The following is a 15,470-nucleotide window of genomic DNA, read 5'->3' as shown; positions in this document are numbered from 1 at the left end:
ACAGAGATAGAGCAGCCCAACCCCATGAATACACGACAGAGATAAGAGCAGCCCAACCCCATGAATACACGACAGCCCAACCCCATGAATACAAGACAGCAGCCCAACCCCATGAATACACAACAGAGATAAAAGAGCAGCCCAACCCCATGAATACAAGAGATAAAGAGCAGCCCAGATGAATACACAACAGAGATAAGAGCAGCCCAACCCCATGAATACAAGACAGAGATAAGAGCAGCCCATGAATACACCCCATGAATACACAACAGAGATAAGAGCAGCCCCAACCCCATGAATACAAGACAGAAATAAGATAAGAGATAAGAGCAGCCTAACCCCATGAATACAAGACAGAAATAAGAGCAGCTTAACCCCATGAATACACAACAGAGATAAGAGCAGCCAACCCCCATGAATACACAACAGAGATAAGAGCAGCCCAACCCCATGAATACAGACAGAAATAAGAGCAGCTTAACCCCATGAATACGACAGAGATAAGAGCAGCTAACCCCATGAATACAAGACAGAGATAAGAGCAGCCTAACCCCATGAATACACGACAGAGATAAGAGCAGCCCAACCCCATGAATACACGACAGAGATACAGAGCAGCCCAACCCCATGAATACACGACAGAGATAAAGAGCAGCCCAACCCCATGAATACCGACAGAGATAAGGCAGCCTAACCCCATGAATACAAGACAGAGATAAGAGCAGCCCAACCCCATGAATACAAGACAGAGATAAGAGCAGCCCAACCCCATGAATACACGACAGAGATAAGAGCAGCTTAACCCCATGAATACAAGACAGAAGATAAGAGCAGCTTAACCCCATGAATACACGACAGAGATAAGAGCAGCCCAACTCCATGAATTACAAGAGAGATAAGAGCAGCCCTAACCCCATGAATACACGACAGAGATAAGAGCAGCTTAACCCCATGAATACAAGACAGAGATAAGAGCAGCCCAACCCATGAATACAAAGACGGAGATAAGAGCAGCCCAACCCCATGAATACACGACAGAGATAAGAACAGCCCAACCCCATGAATACAAGACAGAGATAAGAGCAGCCCAACCCCATGAATACATGACAGAGATAAGAGCAGCCCAACCCCATGATTACAAGACAGAGAGAAGAGCAGCCTAACCCCATGAATACAAGACAGAGATAAGAGCAGCCTAACCCCATGAATACAAGACAGAGATAAGAGCAGCTTAACCCCATGAATACAAGACAGAGATAAGAGCAGCCCAACCCCATGAATACAAGACAGAGATAAGAGCAGCCCAACCCCATGAATACAAGACAGAGATAAGAGCAGCTTAACCCCATGAATACACGACAGAGATAAGAGCAGCCTAACCCCAACCCCATGAAGCTTAACCCCAAGACAGAGATAAAGAGCAGCCCAACCCCATGAATACCTAACCCCATGAATACACGACAGAGATAAGAGCAGCCCAACCCCATGAATACAAGACAGAGATAAGAGCAGCCCAACCCCATGAATACAAGACAGAGATAAGAGCAGCCCAACCCCATGAATACAAGACAGAGATAAAGAGCAGCCCAACCCCATGAATACACGACAGAGATAAGAGCAGCCCAACCCCATGAATACGCACGACAGAGATAAGAGCAGCCCAACCCCATGAATACAAGACAGAGATAAGAGCAGCCCAACCCCATGAATACACGACAGAGATAAGAGCAGCCCAACCCCATGAATACACAACAGAGATAAGACAGCCCAACCCCATGAATACACGACAGAGATAAGAGCAGCCCAACCCATGAATACAAGACAGAGATAAGAGCAGCCCAACCCCATGAATACACGACAGAGATAAGAGCAGCCTAACCCCATGAATACACGACAGAGATAAGAGCAGCCCAACCCCATGAATACACGACAGAGATAAGAGCAGCCCAACCCCATGAATACACGACAGAGATAAGAGCAGCCCAACCCCATGAATACAAGACAGAGATAAGAGCAGCCCAACCCCATGAATACACGACAGAGATAAGAGCAGCCCAACCCCATGAATACACGACAGAGATAAGAGCAGCCCAACCCCATGAATACCAGAGATAAGAGCAGCTTAACCCCATGAATACACGACAGAGATAAGAGCAGCCCAACCCCATGAATACAGCCCCAACCCCATGAATACAAGACAGAGATAAGAGCAGCTTAACCCCATGAATACACGACAGAGATAAGAGCAGCCCAACCCCATGAATACAGGACAGAGATAAGAGCAGCCTAACCCCATGAATACGAGATAAGAGCAGCCCAACCCCATGAATACAAGACAGAGATAAGAGCAGCCCAACCCCATGAATACACGACGACAGAGATAAGAGCAGCCCAACCCCATGAATACACGACAGAGATAAGAGCAGCCCAACCCCATGAATACAAGACAGAGATAAGAGCAGAGATAAGACAGAGATAAGAGCAGCCCAACCCCATGAATACACGACAGAGATAAGAGCAGCCTAACCCCATGAATACCCCATGAATACACGACAGAGATAAGAGCAGCCCAACCCCATGAATACAAGACAGACAGAGATAAGAGCAGCCCAACCCAGCCTATGAATACAAGACAGAGATAAGAGCAGCCCAACCCCATGAATACACGACAGAGATAAGAGCAGCCTAACCCCATGAATACAAGACAGAGATAAGAGCAGAACCCATGAATACACGACAGAGATAAGAGCAGCCTAACCCCATGAATACACGACAGAGATAAGAGCAGCCCAACCCCATGAATACACGACAGAGATAAGAGCAGCCCAACCCCATGAATACAAGACAGAGATAAGAGCAGCCCAACCCCATGAATACACGACAGAGATAAGAGCAGCCCAACCCCATGAATACAAGACAGAGATAAGAGCAGCCCAACCCCATGAATACAAGACAGAGATAAGAGCAGCCCAACCCCATGAATACAAGACAGAGATAAGAGCAGCCTAACCCCATGAATACAAGACAGAGATAAGAGCAGCCTAACCCCATGAATACACGACAGAGATAAGAGCAGCCCAACCCCATGAAGACAAGACAGAGATAAGAGCAGCTTAACCCCATGAATACACGACAGAGATAAGAGCAGCCCAACCCCATGAATACACGACAGAGATAAGAGCAGCCCAACCCCATGAATACACAGCCCAACCCCATGAATACAAGACAGAGATAAGAGCAGCCTAACCCCATGAATACAAGACAGAGATAAGAGCAGCTTAACCCCATGAATACACGACAGAGATAAGAGCAGCCCAACCCCATGAATACAAGACAGAGATAAGAGCAGCCCAACCCCATGAATACACGACAGAGATAAGAGCAGCCCAACCCCATGAATACAAGACAGAGATAAGAGCAGCCCAACCCCATGAATACACGACAGAGATAAGAGCAGCCCAACCCCATGAATACAAGACAGAGATAAGAGCAGCCCAACCCCATGAATACAAGACAGAGATAAGAGCAGCCCAACCCCATGAATACAAGACAGAGATAAGAGCAGCCTAACCCCATGAATACACGACAGAGATAAGAGCAGCCCAACCCCATGAATACACGACAGAGATAAGAGCAGCCCAACCCCATGAATACAGGACAGAGATAAGAGCAGCCCAACCCCATAACCCCATGAAAAATACACAAGACAGAGATAAGAGCAGCCTAACCCCATGAATACACGACAGAGATAAGAGCAGCCCAACCCCATGAATACACGACAGAGATAAGAGCAGCCCAACCCCATGAATACAAGACAGAGATAAGAGCAGCCCAACCCCATGAATACAAGACAGAGATAAGAGCAGCCCAACCCCATGAATACACGACAGAGATAAGAGCAGCCCAACCCCATGAATACAAGACAGAGATAAGAGCAGCCCAACCCCATGAATACAAGACAGAGATAAGAGCAGCCCAACCCCATGAATACACGACAGAGATAAGAGCAGCCTAACCCCATGAATACAAGACAGAGATAAGAGCAGCCCAACCCCATGAATACACGACAGAGATAAGAGCAGCCTAACCCCATGAATACACGGACAGAGATAAGAGCAGCCCAACCCCATGAATACAGGACAGAGATAAGAGCAGCCCTAACCCCATGAATACAAGACAGAGATAAGAGCAGCCTAACCCCATGAATACACGACAGAGATAAGAGCAGCCCAACCCCATGAATACAAGACAGAGATAAGAGCAGCCCAACCCCATGAATACAAGACAGAGATAAGAGCAGCCTAACCCCAATGAATACAAGACAGAGATAAGAGCAGCCCAACCCCATGAATACAAGACAGAGATAAGAGCAGCCTAACCCCATGAATACAAGACAGAGATAAGAGCAGCCCAACCCCATGAATACAAGACAGAGATAAGAGCAGCCCAACCCCATGAATACACGACAGAGATAAGAGCAGCCCAACCCCATGAATACACGACAGAGATAAGAGCAGCCCCCCAACCCCATGAATACAAGACAGAGATAAGAGCAGCCCTAACCCCATGAATACAGACAGAGATAAGGCAGCCTAACCCCATGAATACACGACAGAGATAAGAGCAGCTTACCCATGAATACAAGACAGAGATAAGAGCAGCCCAACCCCATGAATACAAGACAGAGATAAGAGCAGCCTAACCCCATGAATACAAGACAGAGATAAGAGCAGCCCAACCCCATGAATACAAGACAGAGATAAGAGCAGCCCAACCCCATGAATACAAGACAGAGATAAGAGCAGCCCAACCCCATGAATACAAGACAGAGATAAGAGCAGCCCAACCCCATGAATACACGACAGAGATAAGAGCAGCCCAACCCCATGAATACACGACAGAGATAAGAGCAGCCCAACCCCATGAATACACGACAGAGATAAGAGCAGCCCAACCCCATGAATACACGACAGAGATAAGAGCAGCCTAACCCCATGAATACACGACAGAGATAAGAGCAGCCCAACCCCATGAATACAAGACAGAGATAAGAGCAGCCTAACCCCATGAATACACGACAGAGATAAGAGCAGCCCTAACCCCATGAATACAAGACAGAGATAAGAGCAGCCCAACCCCATGAATACAAGACAGAGATAAGAGCAGCCTAACCCCATGAATACAGACAGAGATAAGAGCAGCCTAACCCCATGAATACAAGACAGAGATAAGAGCAGCCCAACCCCATGAATACAAGACAGAGATAAGAGCAGCCTAACCCCATGAATACACGACAGAGATAAGAGCAGCCCAACCCCATGAATACAAGACAGAGCAGCCCAACCCCATGAGCATACCAGAGATAACCCCATGAATACAAGACAGAGATAAGAGCAGCCTAACCCCATGAATACACGACAGAGATAAGAGCAGCCCAACCCCATGAATACAAGACAGAGATAAGAGCAGCTTAACCCCATGAATACAGACAGAGATAAGAGCAGCCTAACCCCATGAATACACGACAGAATAAGAGCAGCCTAACCCCATGAATACACGACAGAGATAAGAGCAGCCTAACCCCATGAATACAAGACAGAGATAAGAGCAGCCCAACCCCATGAATACAAGACAGAGATAAGAGCAGCCTAACCCCATGAATACAAGACAGAGATAAGAGCAGCCCAACCCCATGAATACAAGACAGAGATAAGAGCAGCCCAACCCCATGAATACAAGACAGAGATAAGAGCAGCCCAACCCCATGAATACAAGACAGAGATAAGAGCAGCCCAACCCCATGAATACAAGACAGAGATAAGAGCAGCCTAACCCCATGAATACAAGACAGAGATAAGAGCAGCCCAACCCCATGAATACAAGACAGAGATAAGAGCAGCCCAACCCCATGAATACAAGACAGAGATAAGAGCAGCCCAACCCCATGAATACACGACAGAGATAAGAGCAGCCCAACCCCATGAATACACGACAGAGATAAGAGCAGCCCAACCCCATGAATACAAGACAGAGATAAGAGCAGCCTAACTCATGAAATACAAGCAACCCCATGAATACCCCATGAATACAAGACATGAATACAAGATAAGAGCAGCCCAACCCCATGAATACAAGACAGAGATAAGAGCAGCCTAACCCCATGAATACAAGACAGAGATAAGAGCAGCCTAACCCCATGAATACAAGACAGAATAAGAGCAGCCTAACCCCATGAAGACAGAGATAGAGCAGCCCAACCCCATGAATAAAGACAGAGATAAGAGCAGCCCAACCCCATGAATACACGACAGAGATAAGAGCAGCCCAACCCCATGAATACACGACAGAGATAAGAGCAGCCCAACCCCATGAATACAAGACAGAGATAAGAGCAGCCTAACCCCATGAATACAAGACAGAGATAAGAGCAGCCTAACCCCATGAATACGACAGAGATAATGAATACACGCAGCCCAACCCCATGAATACAAGACAGAGATAAAGAGCAGCCTAACCCCATGAATACAAGACAGAGATAAGAGCAGCCCAACCCCATGAATACAAGACAGAGATAAAGAGCAGCCCAACCCCATGAATACAAGACAGAGATAAGAGCAGCCTAACCCCATGAATACAAGACAGAGATAAGAGCAGCCCAACCCCATGAATACAAGACAGAGATAAGAGCAGCCCAACCCCATGAATACAGTGACACGACAGAGATAAGAGCAGCCCAACCCCATGAATACACGACAGAGATAAGAGCAGCCCAACCCCATGAATACAAGACAGAGATAAGAGCAGCTTAACCCCATGAATACAAGACAGAGATAAGAGCAGCCTAACCCCATGAATACACGACAGAATAAGAGCAGCCTAACCCCATGAATACCGACAGAGATAAGAGCAGCCCCAACCCCATGAATACAAGACAGAGATAAGAGCAGCTTAACCCCATGAATACGACAGAGATAAGAGCAGCCTAACCCCATGAATACAAGACAGAGATAAGAGCAGCCCAACCCCATGAATACAAGACAGAGATAAGAGCAGCCTAACCCCATGAATACAAGACAGAGATAAGAGCAGCCCAACCCCATGAATACAAGACAGAGATAAGAGCAGCCCAACCCCATGAATACAAGACAGAGATAAGAGCAGCCTAACCCCATGAATACAAGACAGAGATAAGAGCAGCCCAACCCCATGAATACAAGACAGAGATAAGAGCAGCCCAACCCCATGAATACAAGACAGAGATAAGAGCAGCCCAACCCCATGAATACAAGACAGAGATAAGAGCAGCCCAACCCCATGAATACACGACAGAGATAAGAGCAGCCCAACCCCATGAATACAAGACAGAGATAAGAGCAGCCCAACCCCATGAATACAAGACAGAGATAAGAGCAGCCTAACCCCATGAATACACGACAGAGATAAGAGCAGCCTAACCCCATGAATACAAGACAGAGATAAGAGCAGCCTAACCCCATGAATACACGACAGAGATAAGAGCAGCCTAACCCCATGAATACACGACAGAGATAAGAGCAGCCTAACCCCATGAATACAAGACAGAGATAAGAGCAGCCTAACCCCATGAATACAAGACAGAGATAAGAGCAGCCCAACCCCATGAATACAAGACAGAGATAAGAGCAGCCCAACCCCATGAATACAAGACAGAGATAAGAGCAGCCCAACCCCATGAATACAAGACAGAGATAAGAGCAGCCCTAACCCCATGAATACACGACAGCCTAACCCCATGAATACAAGACAGAGATAAGAGCAGCCTAACCCCATGAATACAAGACAGAGATAAGAGCAGCCCAACCCCATGAATACAAGACAGAGATAAGAGCAGCCCAACCCCATGAATACACGACAGAGATAAGAGCAGCCCAACCCCATGAATACAAGACAGAGATAAGAGCAGCCTAACCCCATGAATACACGACAGAGATAAGAGCAGCCTAACCCCATGAATACACGACAGAGATAAGAGCAGCCCAAAACCATGAATACAAGACAGAGATAAGAGCAGCCTAACCCCATGAATACACGACAGAGATAAGAGCAGCCCAACCCCATGAATACAAGACAGAGATAAGAGCAGCCTAACCCCATGAATACACAGACAGAGATAAGAGCAGCCTAACCCCATGAATACACGACAGAGATAAGAGCAGCCCAACCCCATGAATACAAGACAGAGATAAGAGCAGCCTAACCCCATGAATACAAGACAGAGATAAGAGCAGCCCAACCCCATGAATACAAGACAGAGATAAGAGCAGCCTAACCCCATGAATACAAGACAGAGATAAGAATACAAGCAGAAATAAGAGCCCTAACCCCATGAATACAAGACAGAGATAAGAGCAGCCCAACCCCATGAATACAAGACAGAGATAAGAGCAGCCCAACCCCATGAATACACGACAGAGATAAGAGCAGCCCAACCCCATGAATACAAGACAGAGATAAGACAAAGAGCAGCCCAACCCCATGAATACAAGACAGAGATAAGAGCAGCTTAACCCCATGAATACAAGACAGAGATAAGAGCAGCCTAACCCCATGAATACAAGACAGAGATAAGAGCAGCCTAACCCCATGAATACACGACAGAGATAAGAGCAGCCCAACCCCATGAATACACGACAGAGATAAGAGCAGCCCAACCCCATGAATACACGACAGAGATAAGAGCAGCTTAACCCCATGAATACACGACAGAGATAAGAGCAGCCTAACCCCATGAATACAAGACAGAGATAAGAGCAGCTAACCCCATGAATACACGACAGAGATAAGAGCAGCCTAACCCCATGAATACAAGACAGAGATAAGAGCAGCCTAACCCCATGAATACAAGACAGAGATAAGAGCAGCCTAACCCCATGAATACACGACAGAGATAAGAGCAGCCTAACCCCATGAATACAAGACAGAGATAAGAGCAGCCTAACCCCATGAATACAAGACAGAGATAAGAGCAGCCTAACCCCATGAATACAAGACAGAGATAAGAGCAGCCCAACCCCATGAATACAAGACAGAGATAAGAGCAGCCCAACCCCATGAATACACGACAGAGATAAGAGCAGCCTAACCCCAGAGATAAGAGCAGCCTACCCCATGAATACAAGACAGAGATAAGAGCAGCCTAGCCCAGAGATAAGAGCCCCCATGAATACACGACAGAGATAAGAGCAGCCCAACCCCATGAATACAAGACAGAGATAAGAGCAGCCTAACCCCATGAATACACGACAGAGATAAGAGCAGCCTAACCCCATGAATACAAGACAGAGATAAGAGCAGCCTAACCCCATGAATACAAGACAGAGATAAGAGCAGCCTAACCCCATGAATACAAGACAGAGATAAGAGCAGCCTAACCCCATGAATACACGACAGAGATAAGAGCAGCCTAACCCCATGAATACACGACAGAGATAAGAGCAGCCCAACCCCATGAATACACGACAGAGATAAGAGCAGCCCAACCCCATGAATACAAGACAGAGATAAGAGCAGCCCAACCCCATGAATACACGACAGAGATAAGAGCAGCCCAACCCCATGAATACAAGACAGAGATAAGAGCAGCCTAACCCCATGAATACAAGACAGAGATACAGAGCAGAGATAAGAGCAGCCCAACCCCATGAATACAAGACAGAGATAAGAGCAGCCTAACCCCATGAATACACGACAGAGATAAGAGCAGCCTAACCCCATGAATACAAGACAGAGATAAGAGCAGCCTAACCCCATGAATACACGACAGAGATAAGAGCAGCCCAACCCCATGAATACACGACAGAGATAAGAGCAGCCTAACCCCATGAATACACGACAGAGATAAGAGCAGCCTAACCCCATGAATACACGACAGAGATAAGAGCAGCCTAACCCCATGAATACACGACAGAGATAAGAGCAGCCTAACCCCATGAATACACGACAGAGATAAGAGCAGCCCAACCCCATGAATACAAGACAGAGATAAGAGCAGCCCAACCCCATGAATACAAGACAGAGATAAGAGCAGCCCAACCCCATGAATACAAGACAGAGATAAGAGCAGCCCAACCCCATGAATACAAGACAGAGATAAGAGCAGCCTAACCCCATGAATACAAGACAGAGATAAGAGCAGCCTAACCCCATGAATACAAGACAGAGATACATTTTGTGTCTCCTGAGTGGTGTAGCGGTCTAAGGCACTGCATCTCAATGCAACAGGCGTCACTACAGACAACCTGGTTCAAATTCAGGATGTATCACAACCGGCCGTGATTGGGAGTCCCATAGGGTGGCGCACAATTGGCTCAGCGTCGTCCGGGTTTGACCGGGGTAGGCCGTCATTGACTTGCCTAGTTTAAATAAAGGTTACATTTAAATTAAAAATAGAGAAGAGCAGCCCAACTCCATGATTACAGGACAGAGAGAAGAGCAGCCCAACTCCATGATTACAGGACAGAGAGAGGAGCAGCCCAACTCCATGATTACAGGACAGAGAGAAGAGCAGCCCAACTCCATGATTACAGAACAGAGAGAAGAGCAGCCCAACTCCATGATTACAGGACAGAGAGAAGCCCAACTCCATGATTACAGAACAGAGAAAAGAGCCAACTCCATGATTACAGAACAGAGAGAAGAGCAGTCCAACTCCATGATTACAGGACAGAGAGAAGAGCAGCCCAACTCCATGATTACAGGACAGAGAGAAGAGCAGCCCAACTCCATGATTACAGGACAGAGAGAAGAGCAGCCCAACTCCATGATTACAGGACAGAGAAAGAGCAGCCCAACTCCATGATTACAGGACAGAGAAAGAGCAGCCCAACTCCATGATTACAAGACAGAGATTAAGAGCAGCCCAACTCCATGATTACAGGACAGAGAGAAGAGCAGCCCAACTCCATGATTACAGGACAGAGAGAAGAGCAGCCCAACTCCATGATTACAGAACAGAGAGAAGAGCAGCCCAACTCCATGATTACAGGACAGAGAGAAGAGCAGCCCAACTCCATGATTACAGGACAGAGAAAGAGCAGCCCAACTCCATGATTACAGGACAGAGAAAGAGCAGCCCAACTCCATGATTACAGGACAGAACAGAGAGAAGAGCAGCCCAACTCCATGATTACAGGACAGAGAAAGAGCAGCCCAACTCCATGATTACAGGACAGAAAAGAGCAGCCCAACTCCATGATTACAGGACAGAGAGAAGAGCAGTCCAACTCCATGATTACAGGACAGAGAGAAGAGCAGTCCAACTCCATGATTACAGACAGGAACTCCATGATTACAGGACAGAGAGAAGAGCAGCCCAACTCCATGATTACAGGACAGAGAGAAGAGCAGCCCAACTCCATGATTAAAGAAAAGAGAGAAGAGCAGCCCAACTCCATGATTACAGAACAGAGAAAGAGCAGCCCAACTCCATGATTACAGGACAGAGAGAAGAGCAGCCCAACTCCATGATTACAGGACAGAGAGAAGAGCAGCCCAACTCCATGATTACAGGACAGAGAGAAGAGCAGCCCAACTCCATGATTACAGGACAGAGAAGAAGATTACAGGACAGCCCAACTCCATGATTACAGGACAGAGAGAGCAAACTCCATGAGAACAGCCCAACTCCATGATTACAGAACAGAGAGAAGAGCAGCCCAACTCCATGATTACAGGACAGAGAGAAGAGCAGCCCAACTCCATGATTACAGAACAGAGAAGAGCAGCCCAACTCCATGATTACAGGACAGAGAGAAGAGCAGCCCAACTCCATGATTAAAGGACAGAGAGAATAGCAGCCCAACTCCATGATTACAGGACAGAGAGAAGAGCAGCCCAACTCCATGATTACAGGACAGAGAGAAGAGCAGCCCAACTCCATGATTACAGGACAGAGAGAAGAGCAGCCCAACTCCATGATTACAGGACAGAGAGAAGAGCAGCCAGTCTAACAGCATATGGTAATGGACTACCTTGTGTAACTGTGGTCGTGTCCCAATACCCTTATTTGTGTTCTAAACGGTAGCCATTTTGGATTTGTGAGAGAAAAAAATACGATTTTTATAGAATGATATTTAGAAAATGAAGTACTGCTTTAAAATTTCATCTTTTCGTCTTGCAGAATTCTCTGCATGCTATTAAAGGAGATCATCGCAAAACCCACGCGTGTCAACAGCTGATGATCAGATCGGGGGGGGAGGGGCTGTAGCAGCACGAACGGAAGGCGGAAACAACGCCTTAGATTACACTTTCTCAGTGTGGGGAGTCTAGTATTAGATAATACATTCTCAGTATGGGTGAGTATTGTATTAGATTACACAATCTCAGTATGGGTGAGTATTGTATTAGATTACACATTCTCTGTATGGGGGGAGTCTAGTATGTTGATATTTGTTGCTTACTGCATACATTTGAACTAAACAGTGTGTTCCAAGAGAGTATGTAGGACAATAAATACACAGTATGTCATTTTACTAAGTAGTAGGCAAGAACACAGCCTATGTACGGCACAGAGAAATACAGAGCAGAACCGTATGGATCAACAGGCTTTATGTACCTTTACAGGTGTTCGGATTGAGCTTGAGGTTCTCGTCAGCAGAATGTTCCTGGAAAGAGAAAGATCAAACTCCAGTCAACAACAAGGACACATTCAAAGTAAAACAACCAAGAGTAACCGAGATTTAAACAACATACCGTTTTCAGTTGCTGTATGGTCCTGTCTTTATTGGCCAAGTCTGCCTGCTGCCGTTTCTTCACTTTCTCCAAGTCCTGCAGTTTAACTTTGAGAGATTTCGCCTCTTCTCGTATGGAGATGATCTTGGGTAGGAAAACAAAGGGGCGATGTGTTATTAATAGTGATTGAAACGTTATTAATAGTGATTCATACATTATTATAGTGATCCATACATTATTATAGGGAGAGATAAGTTAGTACAGTGGTTCATACATTATTAATAGTGATTCATACATTATTAATAGGGATTCATACATTATTAATAGTGATTCATACGTTATTAGTAGTGATTCATTATTAATAGTGATTCATACGTTATTAATAGTGATTCATACATTATTAATAGTGATTCATACGTTTTTTAAAAGTGGTTCATTCGTTTTAGAAAGTGATTCATATACGTTATTAATAGTGATTCATAGTTATTAGTGATTCATCGTTATTATAGGGAGAGAAAAGTTAGTATAGTTTCATTAGTTTAAAAAAAGTGATTCATACATTATTAATAATGATTCATACGTTATTAGTAGTGATTCATACATTATTAGTTATTCATATGTTATTAATGATTCCAGTTATTAGTGATTCACACGTTATTAATAGAGATTCTATGTTTTGAATAGTGATTGATGTTATTAGGGATTGTAATTATGGACCTACTATGATAGTATATGTTGCATAAATAAATATCAGATCAGCTTTTACCTCTATTTGAACTTGCTGGATCTGGCTTTTAGAGTCGGACAGCTTCTCTTTGAGATCAAGTGTCGTCGTCTTTCCTCTCAAGGTCCAGCCTCAAACTCTTCACTTTGTCGGAGTCAAGTTTAGCCGTCTCCTTCAATCTGTGGTCATGAACACAAGAGGTAAACTCAAACAGCACCTACATTAGAGAGGTTTACCAGTAAGGAGGAGCAGGAGAAAGGAAGAAACATTTAGGCCAATCTCAAATCGGCCCCCTGTGCACTACACACTCGTGGAGATATGAGAGGACAAGCGTAAATCAATCTTGTAATAGCTACACCTTGTTCCCTGATAGGCTAGGCAGATGTTTCACCATATTGCTTATACCAATCAAATCCTCTCGGATTGCCACACATGCATAGGGCACGTAGGTTATGATTCGGGATTGTCACGTAGGCCTTCCCAGTAGCCAGAGTGAAAGGTACCAGCCAACCCACTAACCTGGTGATGACCTGCTCTCTCCTCTCCAGCTCAGCGTTCTTCTGAGTGATGGCCTCTTCAGCCACAGCCAGCAACTCCCGCCTCCTCTCCACCTCCCTCTTACGAGCCTCCTGCACCGTAGCGGTCTCCTCATCCTCCCGTATCTCCTGCGCCTCCCTCAGGCTCCTCTGCAGGCCTGACACCTGTGCCTCCTTCTCAAACAGCGTCTTCTCCAACTCTGCCACTCTCTCTGTTTGGGACATGAGTTCATCGTTATACGACTGGGACACGGTTACGACCGCCTCCCTCTCCGTTTGGTGGTGCACTGCTTCTCCTCCTGTGCAGCCATCTTTCCTTCAAGGTCATGACCTCAGCTACAGAGTTCTCACTGTGGTGCATGGCTTTAGCCTCCATTTCTGGCCTTTTCTCACTCTCCTCTAGGGTCTTTGGGAATTCTCTTTTCTGTTCCGTCAGCTTGTCACGGAGAAGCCCACTGTCCTTTTGTACCTCCACCAGCTCCCTGCGCAATCTGTCCATCTCCTCCTTCCTCTCCCCAGGAACCTAACAAAGACATGGACACTTGTTGAATTATCTTTGAAGGTGACGCAAAGCTTGGAGGTACGGTGGGGATTTTATTTTATGCTGACTTGATGCTCAGTGTCAAACTAAATTAAGTGTGCTCCTTAAGTATTAGCCAGTGGAATGAGATTAGGACAGTTTGTTAAATATCAAAACAACTGGACACGTTGCAATTTTGGTAAGCAAACAATGTAAAAAAAATTTTTAATCAGTCTTTTAATAACCATGTCCATATTAGCGAGTGTCTGGTTAGTGAAGACCATTTCCCAGGATATGAAGTGGTGTCTCTCACCAATGAGACAACAATAAGTCCTACCAACGCTATACAACGTTTGGAAAATATCTGAGCACAGCAAACAACAAAAACTTTATTTATAATCAAAATCATATGGGAATACAACCACTTAAAAAAACATCAAGCCAGAAATGGGGAACACAAACATGGATGCACAGGAAAAACATGGCGAAGTGTCAGACTTTGGGCAGCATTAGTTCTTGGCGCAGACAGTCGCCTCTTGAAGCGGATGTTTCTGCGACCGTTGGCTGTGTTCTCTCTGCCTTGCTCTCACCCCAACAAACGGTGGGAGGGGCTTCCCCGGCAGTGCTCGGAACCCACCCTGTACCTTTCTTGCTGGGGGCTGGTCCTCCAGGTTGGGCCTGGTGGTCCACCAGCCCGTTTGCGGCTCTCTGCGCGAGAGCTGGGCCTCTCCCCTCTGGAGCAAGAGCAGCTGCTCTTCAGTTGCAGGATCTCATTTTCGATGCCGTCAAATGTAGCCTTCTGCCAAAGAAAAACCCAACAAATGTTAAAAAGAGGTCAAGCACGGCCTACTCAAAGCTGGAATAACAAAAAAAAAAGTATATTAAAAATATATAAAAAGCCCATTTTGGATATGAACGTTTATGTGACATAAGGATGGGAAATAGGCACCAGGTCAGTATAAATGGGAGATGTAAAGGAGAA

At 45.9% G+C, this 15,470-nt stretch overlaps 1 long non-coding RNA gene across 1 annotated transcript; it reads right to left on the bottom strand.

The window, feature by feature from the left end:
• Positions 1 to 12,599: 12,599 nt before the first annotated feature.
• On the bottom strand, positions 12,600 to 13,528 carry LOC135536777 (uncharacterized). The gene is made up of 3 exons (XR_010455062.1): positions 13,475 to 13,528; positions 12,730 to 12,852; positions 12,600 to 12,641 (listed from the first exon to the last, which is right to left on the bottom strand). It is a non-coding gene; the product is annotated as an uncharacterized LOC135536777 (long non-coding RNA).
• Positions 13,529 to 15,470: the final 1,942 nt, after the last annotated feature.

This window comes from Oncorhynchus masou, unplaced genomic scaffold, assembly GCF_036934945.1.
Source record: "Oncorhynchus masou masou isolate Uvic2021 unplaced genomic scaffold, UVic_Omas_1.1 unplaced_scaffold_6628, whole genome shotgun sequence".
Classification (NCBI taxonomy): domain Eukaryota; kingdom Metazoa; phylum Chordata; class Actinopteri; order Salmoniformes; family Salmonidae; genus Oncorhynchus; species Oncorhynchus masou.
Note: the sequence above shows the minus strand (reverse complement) of the source record. Positions and strands in the feature narration are given on the sequence as shown.